This window comes from Podarcis raffonei, chromosome 16, assembly GCF_027172205.1.
Source record: "Podarcis raffonei isolate rPodRaf1 chromosome 16, rPodRaf1.pri, whole genome shotgun sequence".
Classification (NCBI taxonomy): domain Eukaryota; kingdom Metazoa; phylum Chordata; class Lepidosauria; order Squamata; family Lacertidae; genus Podarcis; species Podarcis raffonei.
Genome location: NC_070617.1, coordinates 25,084,064 through 25,097,804, shown reverse-complemented (window position 1 = coordinate 25,097,804; position 13,741 = coordinate 25,084,064). Strand labels below are relative to the sequence as shown.

The following is a 13,741-nucleotide window of genomic DNA, read 5'->3' as shown; positions in this document are numbered from 1 at the left end:
GACTGTGGAGTCGGAGCACAGCCATCATGACTAGTAGCCATTGCTATCCTCCATGAATTTCTCCAGGCCTCTTTTACTGCCCTACAAGTGAGTGGCCATCACTTCCTTCTATGGAAGTGAGTTCCATATTCAGTTCAAGCAGTGACCTTTCAACACTTCCATAGGTCAGACCTACAACTCAGTGATACAGCGCAGGGACAAGAAGGCTGGTGTCCTGAGCTTGATTCCCACTCCTGGCAGCCTTGCCAGCATCAGTGTGGAAACACAGCCCATCATAGTAGGCAATAGTAAGGCAACCAATGGGCTTCTTCAGATTCATTCTAGAATGTTGCGATGAGTCTCCATTGTCTACCAGCCGTTGGTCTGCATTCTTTCCCTGCTACCAATCCTCTTTCTACTGGGGCTTGCCATGGTGATGAATACAAGAGCCTCTTCTGGGCCAGGGGGGGAATCAGGACCCTGGACAGCTCCTAGTGTGGTGTAGTGCGATAGACTCGTAAAAGCGATAGACTCGTAATCTGGTGAACTGGGTTTGTGTCTCTGCTCCTCCACATGCAGCTGCTGGGTGACCTTGGGCTAGTCACACTTCTCTGAAGTCTCTCAGCCCCACTCACCTCACAGAGTGTTTGTTGTGGGGGAGGAAGGGAAAGGAGAATGTTAGCTGCTTTGAGACTCCTTCAGGTAGTGATAAAGTGGGATATCAAATCCAAACTCTTCTTCTTCTAGGGAAACCTGCTATCTGAGATTGGGAAGATGTTGTCATCCCCTCTTAAGCCATATAAAGGTTGGCAAGGCCTCACCTACCAGTGGCTCCACCTCCATAGGAGGAGCCACTTGCAATGTCTATGCTTATCTCCATCCAGCAAGCAAGAGGCATTATCCCAATTCAAGGGCACATTTCAGGCAGGCAAAAGCAATTGGGAGTGTGGATCAGCACAGATGAGAGGTTAGCCCACAGAGCGGGTAAGGCAGTCTCAAGGGCCAGGTAGAAAAGCCTGATGGGCCACATCCAGCCCACAGGCTTGAAATTTCCCTCCCTGCCCTTTTCCAAAGTGGTTCTCATAGGCCAGGCCATTGCTTCCCAAACCTGGTCTCCATCTGTTTTCCAATTCCCATCATCCCTGTCCAATGGCCTTGCTAGCTAGGGATGATGAAAGTTGTCCTCCAAAAACAGCTGGAAACCCAAGTCTGGGAAACACTGGGCCAGGCCCAGCAATGTAAAGGGCAAGGTGACAGAGCCTCTTCTCTAAATCTGGTGATCGGCTCCTTCAGCTTGCATGGGAGTCCTCCCTTTCCCCATCAGTGGTTGATAGAAGAAAAGCTAGTTGGGCTTACATCCTACCAAGGCAGCGGGGAAGTCAAATCTCTTTTATGTGTCTGTATTGAAATGGTCCTGCTAGGCAAGGAGTTGGCCTCCCTCTGCTTCTGCTTGCAATGAGCTCAGCAAATTATGAGCAACAGCCATTTACTGTGAGCCCCAGTGCTCCAGTAACTGGGAGAGGATGGGGCAGGAGCCAAAGGACTCTCCCCGGAACACTTTCTGGCTTTCTCCTTTCATCAGCATGCTTTTCTTTAATAAGGCCTGCTGGCATGATCTTACTCTGAAAAAGAGAGAGAGAGAAAACACTCCTCTGTGCATTGCCGGAAACTATGCAATTCTGTGTTGCAGTGCAGCAGCCCCAGGCAGAATCATGTGTCCACAACATCTCTGATAAAGCCCATATTATGATATCTGGAGCAGCCTCCCCTAGTCTGTGGTTCTCCAGATGTTGTGGGACATCAACTCCCATCAGTCCAAGCCAGCATGGCCAATGGTCAAGGGTCAAGGGATTTGCAGTCCGGTGGTGCTCAATGGTGGAGCAGCAGCTTTGGATGCAAAAGGTCCCTGGTATGGCCAAACTGGACAAAGAAAAGACTCCTGCCTGAAACCCTGGAGAACCACTGCCAGCCAGTACTGAGCTGGATTAACCAATGGCCTGACTCTGGATAAGGCAACTTCCTGAAGCAAGCTAACCTTACTTTCTAGAATGAACCACCTTTACTGGCTGGAGTGAGCCATCCCAACTGGGTGAAGTGAACCATCTCTCCTGGCTAGAGTGAATCACCTCCCCTAGCTAGAGTGAACCATCTCCACCTGCTGGAGTGAACCATCTCTCCTGGCTAGAGTGAACCACCTCCACCTGCTGGAATGAACCACTTCTCCTGGCTAGAGTGAACCACCTCCACCTGCTGGAGTGAACCTTCTCTCCTTGTTGAAGTGAACCATCTCTACCTGCTTGTCTGTGAACAGACATTGTGTCCATCCTGCAAACCATTGAAATCCTCCCCAAATTTGCCACCTGTGAATGGCATGATGAATTCAGAAAAGTCCTTTTGGCTCAGGCTTTCTGAGATTGAAGAGAGTCCCACAGGACACACACACCGTCTTGCAGAAGGCCAAAATGGCTCATCGGATGTCACAGGCTGCCCAGATTTTATGCTGCATCCTTGCACACTGAGAGGGATAAAAAGCAGCATATGGGCCTTTGCTTCCAACGCGACTTTGCAGAGCTTAATTGGATCATCCATTTTTGCTATATTAACATATTGGGATGGCAGCTAATCCCCTCAGGAGGCCCTGTAACATTGCAGATTAAAGCACTTTTCATGATCTGCATGACATGGTTGGCTAAACAATCTCAAGCAAACCGGGTCCCTGGGTGGCTTCACTCCTTATTTGGTTCAGTGGCGCAAAAGTTTTAATGCCAGCCCTCCCACCCTTCCCAGTGGGTGCTTCTTTAGATGCATGGCACCCCCACACCTCCCATTTGTCACCATAATCTTTCCCAAAGAATAGAGTTGTCTCCATAGAACACCTGCTTGGGACTGATGGGTGGCTTCCTAAAGAAGATTTAAGGGCCAGGTTTCTTCCAAAAGAGGAACCGGAGGGTAACAAATCATGGCTGGATTCAGGATGTGTACCTGGTTTCCAGGTGCAAAAACATTCTCCCTCTACTACAGTCTCATCTTCTTGGGTTTGCTTTTTGGAGGGCAGGGGGTGTTGCATAACAATCTTTGCTTTTTAAGCTCCAGGTGACTTTCAGGGGTAGGCTGTGGGTCCCTGTATCCAAACCTAGGGCTGGATCATAGACTCATAGAATTTCAAGGGGCATCTACTGCAACTCCTTGCAATACAGGAATTGCAGCTAAATAATCCCTGAATGATGCCCATCCAACTTCTGTTTAAAAGCCTCAAATGAAGGAGAGTCCACAACCTTCTGGAGGAGGTTTGTTCTGCCGCTGAATAGCTTTTACCATCAGAAGGTTCTTCCCAGTGTTATTTTTCTAGAAAGAGGTGCCGAAACTCATCACGAACACCTCCCTTGTTACCTTATAATGGTGCCCACTTGAGAGGGGCCAGAACTGAGTAGTGGTGTGTTCCAGTTGAAAAAAGCCCTGGTTCTTCCTAATGTTTCATCTGAATCTCCTTTCTTGTCATTTGAATCCATTAGTTCAGGTCCTACCCACTGGAGAAGCAGGGGGGGGGGGAAGTTTCCTGCATCTTCTACATGACAGCACTTCAGATATTTGAAGATAGCTCTCATATCACATCTCATTCTCCTCCAGAATGAACATGCCCAAATCCCTCAACTCATAAGGCTTGGCTTTCAGACTCTTGATCATAGTACCTTTTATTTCCTCCCTGGGTTTCTGAAGTCCGCTGCAGGAACTGAGAACCTCAAATGCAGCAGACAGACAAAGGTAAGGTAAAAAAAGGTAAGGTAAAGGACCCCTGAATGGTTAAGTCCCGTCAAAGGTGACTATGGGGTTGCAGCACTCATCTCGCTTTCAGGCCAAGGGAGCCAGCGTTTGTCCACAGACAGCTTTCCGGGTCATGTGGCCAGCATGACTAAACTGCTTCTGGTGTAACAGGACACCGTGATGGAAACCAAAGCGCATGGAAACGCCATTTACCTTCCTGCCACAGTGGTACCTATTTATCTACTTGCACTGGTGTGCTTTTGAACTGCTAGGTTGGCAGGGGCTAGGACAGAGCAATGGGAGCTCACCCTGTTGTGGGGATTCGAACCACCCACCTTCTGATCGGGAAGCCCAAAAGGCTCAGTGGTTTAGACCACAGCACCACCACTGCCTAACTACCTAGACAGGAAAAGACCCTGCGTTGTCAACATAGGAAAGGCAAAAAAGTACAGTATTAATTTCTTTTCTAATATCAAGACAGGTGCTTTATATAGATACCGATGTAGGACATGACATTACACATCACTTTTTCTGCCCACACCCAGTCTACCAGGCTCAAAAGTAGGTGGCTGCCTCATACAGAATCAGGCCACTGGTCCCTCTACCTATAATAGTAGTGAGCACAGAACACATTTTTGTTAGGTACCGGTAAGTGACTGGGAAAGGAAGAGTTAATCTGAATCTCCACACACACACTGAAAATCAGCCACAGCACCTACTATTAATTAATAATTTTTAAAACTGGCTGGTGTTTCTAAGGATACATTTAGCATCCTGTGTCATGAAGCCCTAAGAAAGTACAAACAGGAAGTATGTCAGATATATGCCAAGGGGATACTCCTTCAGGGAGAGCCCTCATAGGTAAAGGTAAAGGGACCCCTGACCATTAGGTCCAGTTGTGACCGACTCTGGGGTTGCAGCGCTCATCTCGCTTTATTGGCCGAGGGAGCCGGCGTACAGCTTCCAGGTCATGTGGCCAGCATGACTAAGCCGCTTCTGGCAAACCAGAGCAGCGCACGGAAATGCCGTTTACCTTCCCGCTGGAGCGGTACCTATTTCTCTACTTGCACTTTGGCGTGCTTTCGAACTGCTAGGTGGGCAGGAGCAGGGACCGAGCAACGGGAGCTCACCCCGTCACAGGGATTCGAACCGCCGACCTTCTGATCGGCAAGCCCTAGGCTCAGTGGTTTAACCCTGATACTAGTTTTTTAACCCAGCTGGGTGTTTACTTGAGTCAGACTTCATCCAAGGGACGTGTTTTCACCTAACCTCTATTTTGAGAAGAGCATGGCTGCTGGATCAGGCCAGAGGCCCATCTAGTCCAGCATTCTGTTCTCACAGTGGCCAACCAGATGAACCAATGGGAAGCTGGAAGGTGGCCCAAGTGGGAAGGTGACCCTCAGGATAAAAAAATTCCCACACCCACAAAGCATATAGGAAATTAAAAATGGTGTTTCCAAGCTGACTGGTGCTGATCTCAGTGCTGATGGTGCACCTGCCTGCCAGGTTGGCTCACAGCTGATGCAGTTTCTATCCATTTACATGTTCAATATTAAGACAAAAATTCACATTGAAGTACTATCCGGTGAAGTATTTCCTCCTATATACATAAAAATGTAAGGCTGTCATCACGTAGCTCCCATTGGAAGATTTGTAGTGCGGCATCGCAACCCTGCATTTGCATGAAGAAAAATTCAGGAGGCCAAGAAAAGTGAACTAAGTCTTTGCATGGAGTGAGAAGAGGAAGCTTTTGGGAATTAATGCAGCAGGGGTGGCCAGGGGGTTGGTGAGCAGAGCAAGCAGGGATTCAGCCCCCAGTACATACCTATTTTGTGATGATGATGATGATGATGATGATGACGACGACGACAACGACGACAATTATAAAAGTGAAAATAACCCATAACAGACAGATTTGACCCTTCCTAAATCACACTGTGACTTTTGGATTTTTTTTCTTATTGATGGGCCAGTACTGCTACCTATGGCTCCCCCACCCCCTCCACAATTCCCCTCCTGCAACAAGAGTTACTTACTCAGTGCATGTTGATGAATCAGACTTGGGCCAGGTGTAGCGTCTCCAGAAGAGTCTCCATTTGTCAGGGCTATTGATTCCTGCCTCCACCTTTTGATTTACGTCTTTAATCAAATCGACTGGAGCAGAGTGAGGGGGCTGCAGAGAGCCCCTGCTTGTCCGCTCAACCTCCTCCTGCAGCATTGTGGTTTACTAGCACCCACTCTGACAGCAGACTGCTGAAGCAGCAGGATCCCTCACCGCCATTAAAGAATCATGAAAGGCACCATTAAGGCAGGCTACTGGGATGGAAGATGACAGATTCCTCAAAGTGGGAGATGATGCTGGTTTGGACTCAGGCCACAAGCTGTTGCCTGGAGGATCCCTGAAGTGTGCATATATGTTGACTTCATACCAATGGTCTGGCTCAGTATAAGGCAGCTTCCCATGAAACCAGCCCTTCATTCAGAACCATGAGGACTGGAATCCTGTTTAATCTGTAAGGGGATGCAGGTGGCACTGTGGTCTAAACCACTGAGCCTCTTGGGCTTCCCAATCAGAAGGTTGGCGGTTCAAATCCCTATGATGGAGTGAGCTCCCATTGCTCTGTCCCAGCTCCTGCCAACCTAGCAGTTCAAAAGCACACCAGTGCAAGTAGATAAATAGGTACCACTGCAGCGGGAAGGTAAATGGTGTTTCCATGCGCTCTGGTTTCCATCACGGTGTCCCGTTGTGCCAGAAGCGGTTTAGTCATGCTGGCCACATGACCCGGAATGCTGTCTGTGGACAAACACCAGCTCCCTCAGCCTGAAAGCGAAATGAGCACCGCAACCTCATAGTCGCCTTTGACTGGACTTAACTGTCCAGGGGTCCTTGACCTTTTACCTATCTGTAAGGGAAGAGCTTTGGGTCAGTGATGGAACACCCGCTTTGCATGCAGAAGGGCCCAGGTGCAATCCTCAATGGCTGGTAAAAACTCCTCACCTGAAACTCTGGAGGGACCCTGCCAGTCAGAGTTGGCAATATTGAGCTGGATTGGTGAAAGGGTGAAAGGAAGTTCAATTGCATGTTGTTGTTGTTGTTGTTTATTATCAAAATTTGTATTTTAGATCTTCATCTAAAGATCTTAGAGCAGTTCACAGCATAAAAATACAACACAAAAACACCAAATACATACTAAAACTAAAACTAAACAATAACCCCCTCCCACAAACACATTTAAAAGATCATAGGACAGTGCTTTTTTCTGGGGGGACGCATACCCTAAACATTTTGTGAATCTTTGTACTTTTGTCCATTTACTGTATTTATTTTTCCTGATTTGAACTATAAAATGGTGGTTTTCTTGAGTCAAAATGAGAGTACCCTTAAACATTTTTAAAAGGGAATAAAGCACTACCATAGGGTTGTTAATAAGCTGAATGCCTGGTAGAAGAGAAACATATAGAAAGATGCACAGACCCAGTATGAACAGACAGCTATAGGGATTCAAATGGCTTACAAGATCACATTTTGACTGGTGGAGCTTCCATTCTTACTGCAAACTTGTGCAATATGATAGGGTTGTAGGTGTCATTGGTGTCGAGAGCTTTTGAAGGGACAGGAACTGAAGGGCAAGGTGAGCCTTGTGTAGGAATGGGGTGGACATTTGGCTCGGTTCTCATGTTAATGAAAACTACCTGATTCCCACTTCTCAGATGTGATATGTGAAACAAAACACAGCCTTCCTTCAAAATCCAGACTTCTCTGGGGGCGTTTTCATTGCAGCTCTCCAACCAAATAATATGTGTGAATGTGTGCATTAAAGGGAAGATTGCATATATTAGTGAAAGCAGCATAGCATCCTATTAGGGGGCAATGTCTGCGAAAATGGCAAGATGGTATGCAAAAATGTGCATATATTAGGAGTGCTTTAACACTGATGAATTTACTTGAGGACTTCTTGCTGGATCAGACTCATAGCTCAGCACCCAGTTCCCATGGGCTATATTCGTTCAGGAATTCCTTCTTCACAAATTTTCCATATTAAAGTTATCTAGGTGTGACCATAGCTGTCAACTTTTCCCTTTTCTTGCGAGGAATCCTATTCGGAATAAGGGAATTTCCCTTTAAAAAAGGAAAACGTTGACAGCTATGGGTGTGACTTCTTCATGCAGCTTGTAGTTCAACAATGGAACTCACTCCCACATGAGATGGCCACCAATATGGATGGCTTCAAAAGAGGATTAGACAAATTCACGGAGGAGAAGACTTTTGATGGCTCCTAACCATGATGGCTCTTTTCTGCCTTCATAGTTGGAGGCAGTAATGCTCCTGAATACTAGTTGCTGGAAACCACAGGAGTGGGAAGTGCTGTTGCACTGTGGTCCTGCTTGCAGGCTTCGCACAGTAAGTGAGAACAGGATGCTGGACTAGATGGGCCATTGGCCAGATACCCCAATGGGGAACTTGCAAGCAGAGTCTGAGCACAACAGCACCGTCGCCCCATGTGCGATTCCCAGTAACTGGTATTCAGGGCAGGTAAAGGTAAAGGGACCCCTGACTGTTAGGTCCAGTTGCGGATGACTCTGGGGTTGTGGCACTCATCTCACTTTACTGGCCGAGGGAGCCGGCGTACAGCTTCCAGGTCATGTGGCCAGCATGACTAAGCCGCTTCTGGCGAACCAGAGCAGTGCACGGAAACGCTGTTTACCTTCCCGCTGGAGCGGTACCTATTTATCTACTTGCACTGGTGTGCTTTCGAACTTCTAGGTTGGCAGGAGCTGGGACCGAGCAATGGGAGCTCACCCCGCCGTGGGGATTCGAACCTCCGACCTTCTGATCAGTAAGCTCTAGGCTCTGTGGTTTAACCCACAGCGCCACCTGCATATTCAGGGCAGATGATACAGCAATTCTCTGTCTTAAAGCAGCCTTCACCCTGAAGCAAGGTTATCAAGCCTGCAGATAGCAGCTGAACTTCTTTTTGGAACCAGGATGGTCAAGGAAACTGGGCTGTTTGGAGTGTTTATAAAGTTATTCCTGGGCTACTTAAAAGAGCAGAAAGGTTGTATCAACTGGCAAGTGCAAGATTAAGAACGCCCCCCCCCTTGCAAAAAAAAAACCCCAAAAAACACCCCACTCACTCTTACTCAGGATTGTGCCTGTCAAAGCCATATGCCCAGATTCCCCGGGCAAAGACAGATTAGTCCAAAGTGGGTTTTTTGCAGTAAGTTAATGTGAAAAATCGCTCTCTAAATGAGGGCAGATCCTCCTCAGCCCTGTTGAGAGTGATTAGAGGAGCCGCTGCTTAGCCTTTAATTCAGAAAGCTCTGGATTTACTCTTTATTTATGAGGATAACGTTAGCCCTCTTTTCACCCCAAATGCAGAGTTGTAAATTAACCCTGCCCGGAACAAGTCAGAAGCCCCTGCGATGCCGCAAAGCTTTCCTGGCTCAGGCCTCCGTGCGTTTTCCAACCTGTGGCCTCACTACAATTAACACCTGATGGAGAGAACATCACGTAAGACCAATGACCCATCTTAGTCCAGCATCCTGTTCTCACAGTGGCCACCCAGATGCCCCAATGGGAGAAGCAGGACTTGAGCACGAGAGCACGCTCTCCTCCTCAGGCTTCCAGCAACTGGTACCCATTGCTGCCTCTGACCATGGAGGCTGAGCATAGCCATCAGGGCTGGTAGCCTTCTCCTCCATGTGTTTGTCTAAAACAGGGTTTCCCAAACTTGGGTCACCAGCTATTACTGGACTACAGCTTCCATCATCCCTAGCTAGCAGGAGCAGTGGTCGGGGATGATGGGGACCGTAGTCCAGAAACAACTGGAGACCTAAGTTTTGGAAACCCTGGTCTAAAACTTCCACATACCCAATGTAGGCAAGACCTGGCTAGATGAATCAATGGTCTGGTAAGAGGCAGCTCCCTGTGTTGCTTCACAAGAAATGCTCCTTAAAAGTCACCCCAGTTTGGAATCTCCAGCTTCTGAAGGCTTGAGCCAGTGCATCCGGCCATCAGAAGGTACAAAGTGTCCTCTTCTCACAGTGGCTGTTGCCAGATGTGTTATGTACTGAAGTTCTCACCCTGGGCCAGCAGGGGGATACTGTAGATAGTTTTCACTCAGGTCCACATATGCAAATAAGGGATTGAAAGTGACGTTCAGTGATTGGATAGTTACAGAAAATGGTTACTGTTGCGTTCTAGTGGAGCTCTATATAAGCAGTCTGGCTGAACCCTTCAGTTCAGTCCTGTTCTGGCCTGTGAATAAACAAGAGCTGTTTGAAGAATCACTGTGTCGTCTGATATGTTCACCCACAACTCAACAAGATGCCTGCAGAAACCCATAAGCAAGAGATCAGTGCAAGATGACTCTCCCCTATGGCGGTTTCCAGCAACTGCTATTGTCTCTGACTGTGGAGGAACAGGATAACCATGATGGCTAATAGCCCTATCCTCCATGAATTTATCCAATCCTCTTTTAAAGTAATCCAGTCTGACGGCCCATCACTGCCTCCTGGGGGAACAACTTCCATAGTTTAACAATATGTTGCATGAAGAAGCACTTTTTCAAACTGGTTTTATCAGAGGGTGTGAGGGAGCCCAGTGGTGGCAGAAGCCTCCACCCCCATCGTTCAGCCTGGACACTGAGGTCCAGCTCCGAGAGCCTTCTGGCGGTTCCCTCACTACAATAAGTGAGGTTACAGGGAACCAGGCAAAGGGCCTTCTCGGTAGTGGCGCCTGCCCTGTGGAACACCCTCCCCTCAGATGTCAAGGAGATAAACAACTATCTGACTTTTAGAAGATGCCTGAAGGCAGCGCTGTATTGGGAAGTTTTTTATGTTTGATGTTTTATCATGTATTTAATATTCTGTTGGGAGCCACCCAGGTTCCAGGTTCAGCCTGCGCCATGCTCAGACTTAGAGATCTCCCTCTGGCCAAAGATGGCCACCAAATGTCTAAAATAGGACTGTTGGCTGAAATGACATTAAAAGCAAATGTCCGCTAAGCAGATTGGAGGCTTTGAGAATTAGGCATTTGACTTATTTTGACCTAAATCTCCAGTTTAATAAAGTCAAATCCCTCCACATTCCCCTTGAATGCGGAAGACTTTGCTTGACAGGCTAGGCCACCGTGCAAGATGTGAGGGTTCTCGCTGTAGCCAGAGTGTGGAAGATTTTTTTTACAAATATCAGTCAGCATAAAGAACCCCAGCCCTCTTGAGGTTAAATCGGGTGGGGCTGCAGGTGGTAGGGAAAGATGAGGGCCTGCGGTGCCTGGGTACAAAGCCCTAAAAATCATCTTTCAATGGAACAAGGAAGGGCTGCAACCAGATGTTGCAGTATAGAGTATTCTAGTCCCTGTCCAGAGTACTTCATGCCGTCCTTTCCCCACTTCAACAGAATTCAGTGGCCACAGATCATACGCACATCTCACTGGGGTATGTATAGGAACACAGACACACAGCAGTGGAACAGTGGGATAGCTCAGTCAGTAAGACCACGAGACTCTTAATTTCAAGGTTGTGGGCTCAAGCCCCACACTGAGCAAAAAGATTCCTGAATTGCATGGGGTTGGACCAGATGATCCTTGTGGTCCCTTTATAATTCTATGATTCTATGTCCTGTATGATGCTCCAGTACATCTAGCTCAGTATTCTGTACATGCAGTGGCTTTGAAGGGTTTCAGACAGGGAGCCTTTCCTATCCCTACATGGAGAAGCTCGGAATTGAACCCAATGCTTTCTGAAGGCTCTGCCACTGAGCTGTGGTCCTTTGCTGTACTGAGCCACACCCCCAGTTTCATCTTTAAAAAAAGGTAAAGGACCCCTGGACGGTTAAGTCCAGTCAAAGGCGACTATGGAATGTCAGTGCTCATCTCGCTTTGAGGCCAAGGGAGCTGGCGTTTGTCCACAGACAGCTTTCCAGGTCATGTGGCCAGCATGATTAAACTGCTTCTGGTGCAACAGGACACTGTGACGGAAGCCAGAGCATACAGAAATGCCGTTTACCTTCCCGCTGCAGCAGTACCTACTTATCTACTTGCACTGGTGTGCTTTCGAACTACTAGGTTGGCAGGAGCTGGGACAGAGCAACGAGAGCTCACTCCATTGCGGGGATTTGAACTGCCAACCTTCTGATCAGCAAGCCCAAGAGGCTCAGTGTTTTAGACCACAGCGCCACCCGCATCCCTTTCACTGGTCCATCTAGCTCATAGGGGAAGGATGGTTACTTTTATTTTCAGCTTAATGATTTGTGTGGTGACTGCAAATAAAGAACATAAAGACATAAAGAAATCCTGTTGGATCAGGCCAATGATTCATCTTGCCCAGCATTCTGTTCTCACAGTGGCCAATCAGTTGCCAACTAGAAAACCGCAAGCAGGATTCAAGCACAAGAGTACTCTCCCCTCCTACGGCTTCCAGCAACTGGTACTCAGAAAAATTACCGGCTCCATCATGGCCAGTGTTGATAGCCCTATCCTTCATGGGGTTTTTTTTGTGGGATGTATCTTCACTGTAGCAGTCAAATACAACATTTCCTGTTTCCTAGAGTGCACACATAGGGGAATGTTGCTCCAGACAGGGAGGACTTCCTGTCATACCTGCTCCGGAGCATCTTCCCCCTGTGTGTGGCCAGGTAGATGGGCGTGACCCTAGCAGACCCTATAAGGGGCTCTTTTGCTGTTCTTCTGCTGGCTCTTAGCCAGCAGCACATGGCTCATCCTTATAGAGGATGGAAGCCACAAGGAAAAAGTCTAAGGCCTAGCTCAGAAGTCTTTTCTCTACACATGTACCTGTAACTGCAAGATAAAGCCTGCCTTCAGGACAAATCTGTGAACTGAATGTAAGTAAACATTACCATTACTTTTAAAACAAGACTGTCGTGTCATTATTGTTTTGAAGAGAGAACTAAAGGAGAATTCACCAGGAACAATTCAATCTAGACAAGCCAGACTGGATTGCTCAATTTACCGTATTTTTGCATTGGGTCACCCCAAAGTCACCATCAGATCACATAGCATGTCCATGGCTACAGCCTGCACCCAAAAAATCACGCAGCCACTGTTGTGTGGGGCCGCAATGGCGCAAAAACATGGTTACAAAGCACGGATCAACATGGATTCTCAGGATTTTTGCATTGGGCTACCCCAAATCACCATCAAATCACATGTCTGTGGCCACAGCATGAACCACAAAAACTATACATCCACTGTTTCGTTCAGAATTTTTTTTTTTCTTGTTTTCCTCCTCTGAAAACTAGGTGTGTCTTATGGAGTGAAAGATACTGTGTATGATTCTAACAAATCCATCAACTTGCTCCCAGCAATCTGCAAGGGAATGTGCTCTGCTACTGGCTCACTAGCATGAGTGAGGAAGGATAATAATTAATCAATATATCCTCTCCTACTACCCACAACATTCCCACATTTTTCTATTCCTCTTTCAAAGCCATCTAGGTTGGTGGCCATCATTACTTCCTGCAGGAACGAGTTCAATGTTTATCTACTGCATAATCTTCCAACATTCAGCATCACTGGGTATCCATGAGTTAAAGTGATGCTAATCATATTTTTCAGCCTGAGAGCCGAATTCCCTCATGTGCCATCTCCCCAGGAGACACATGACAGTGTTGGGTGTGCTAGAGACAAAGGGCTGTTGGTGTAATAGATGCCACACCTCTGTATGGGAGGCTACATTCCAGTTCTGTGAAAGTCTGTGGTCTTTACACCCACACTCAACACACACTTCTCTCCATTCTCCATCCAGGCCAACAGGAGACATTATCAGAGCTCAAGAACACACACTAGCCAGGCAAAAGCAAGCAAGGAGTGCATAGAGAATGGCCAGTAAAATCCGAGCCGGAGAAGAACTAGGGAGCCACAATGCCCCCTAGAGTTACAAGTTGGTATTAGAGAGCCAAGCATTACAAATAGGACTGGAGGAGAAATTTGATTCAGTTAGCCCTTAACACTGAACCTCCCAAACTGACACTTTTCAAT

General features: G+C 47.4%; 1 long non-coding RNA gene across 2 annotated transcripts; it reads left to right on the top strand.

Moving 5' to 3' along the window:
* Window positions 1-354: 354 nt before the first annotated feature.
* LOC128404016 (uncharacterized) lies at window positions 355-2,650 on the top strand. Of its 2 annotated transcripts, none has more exons than XR_008328040.1 (2): window positions 355-412; window positions 2,027-2,650. It is a non-coding gene; the product is annotated as an uncharacterized LOC128404016 (long non-coding RNA). The 2 variants fall into 2 exon arrangements; XR_008328041.1 differs by lacking the exon at window positions 355-412 and adding an exon at window positions 517-946.
* Window positions 2,651-13,741: the final 11,091 nt, after the last annotated feature.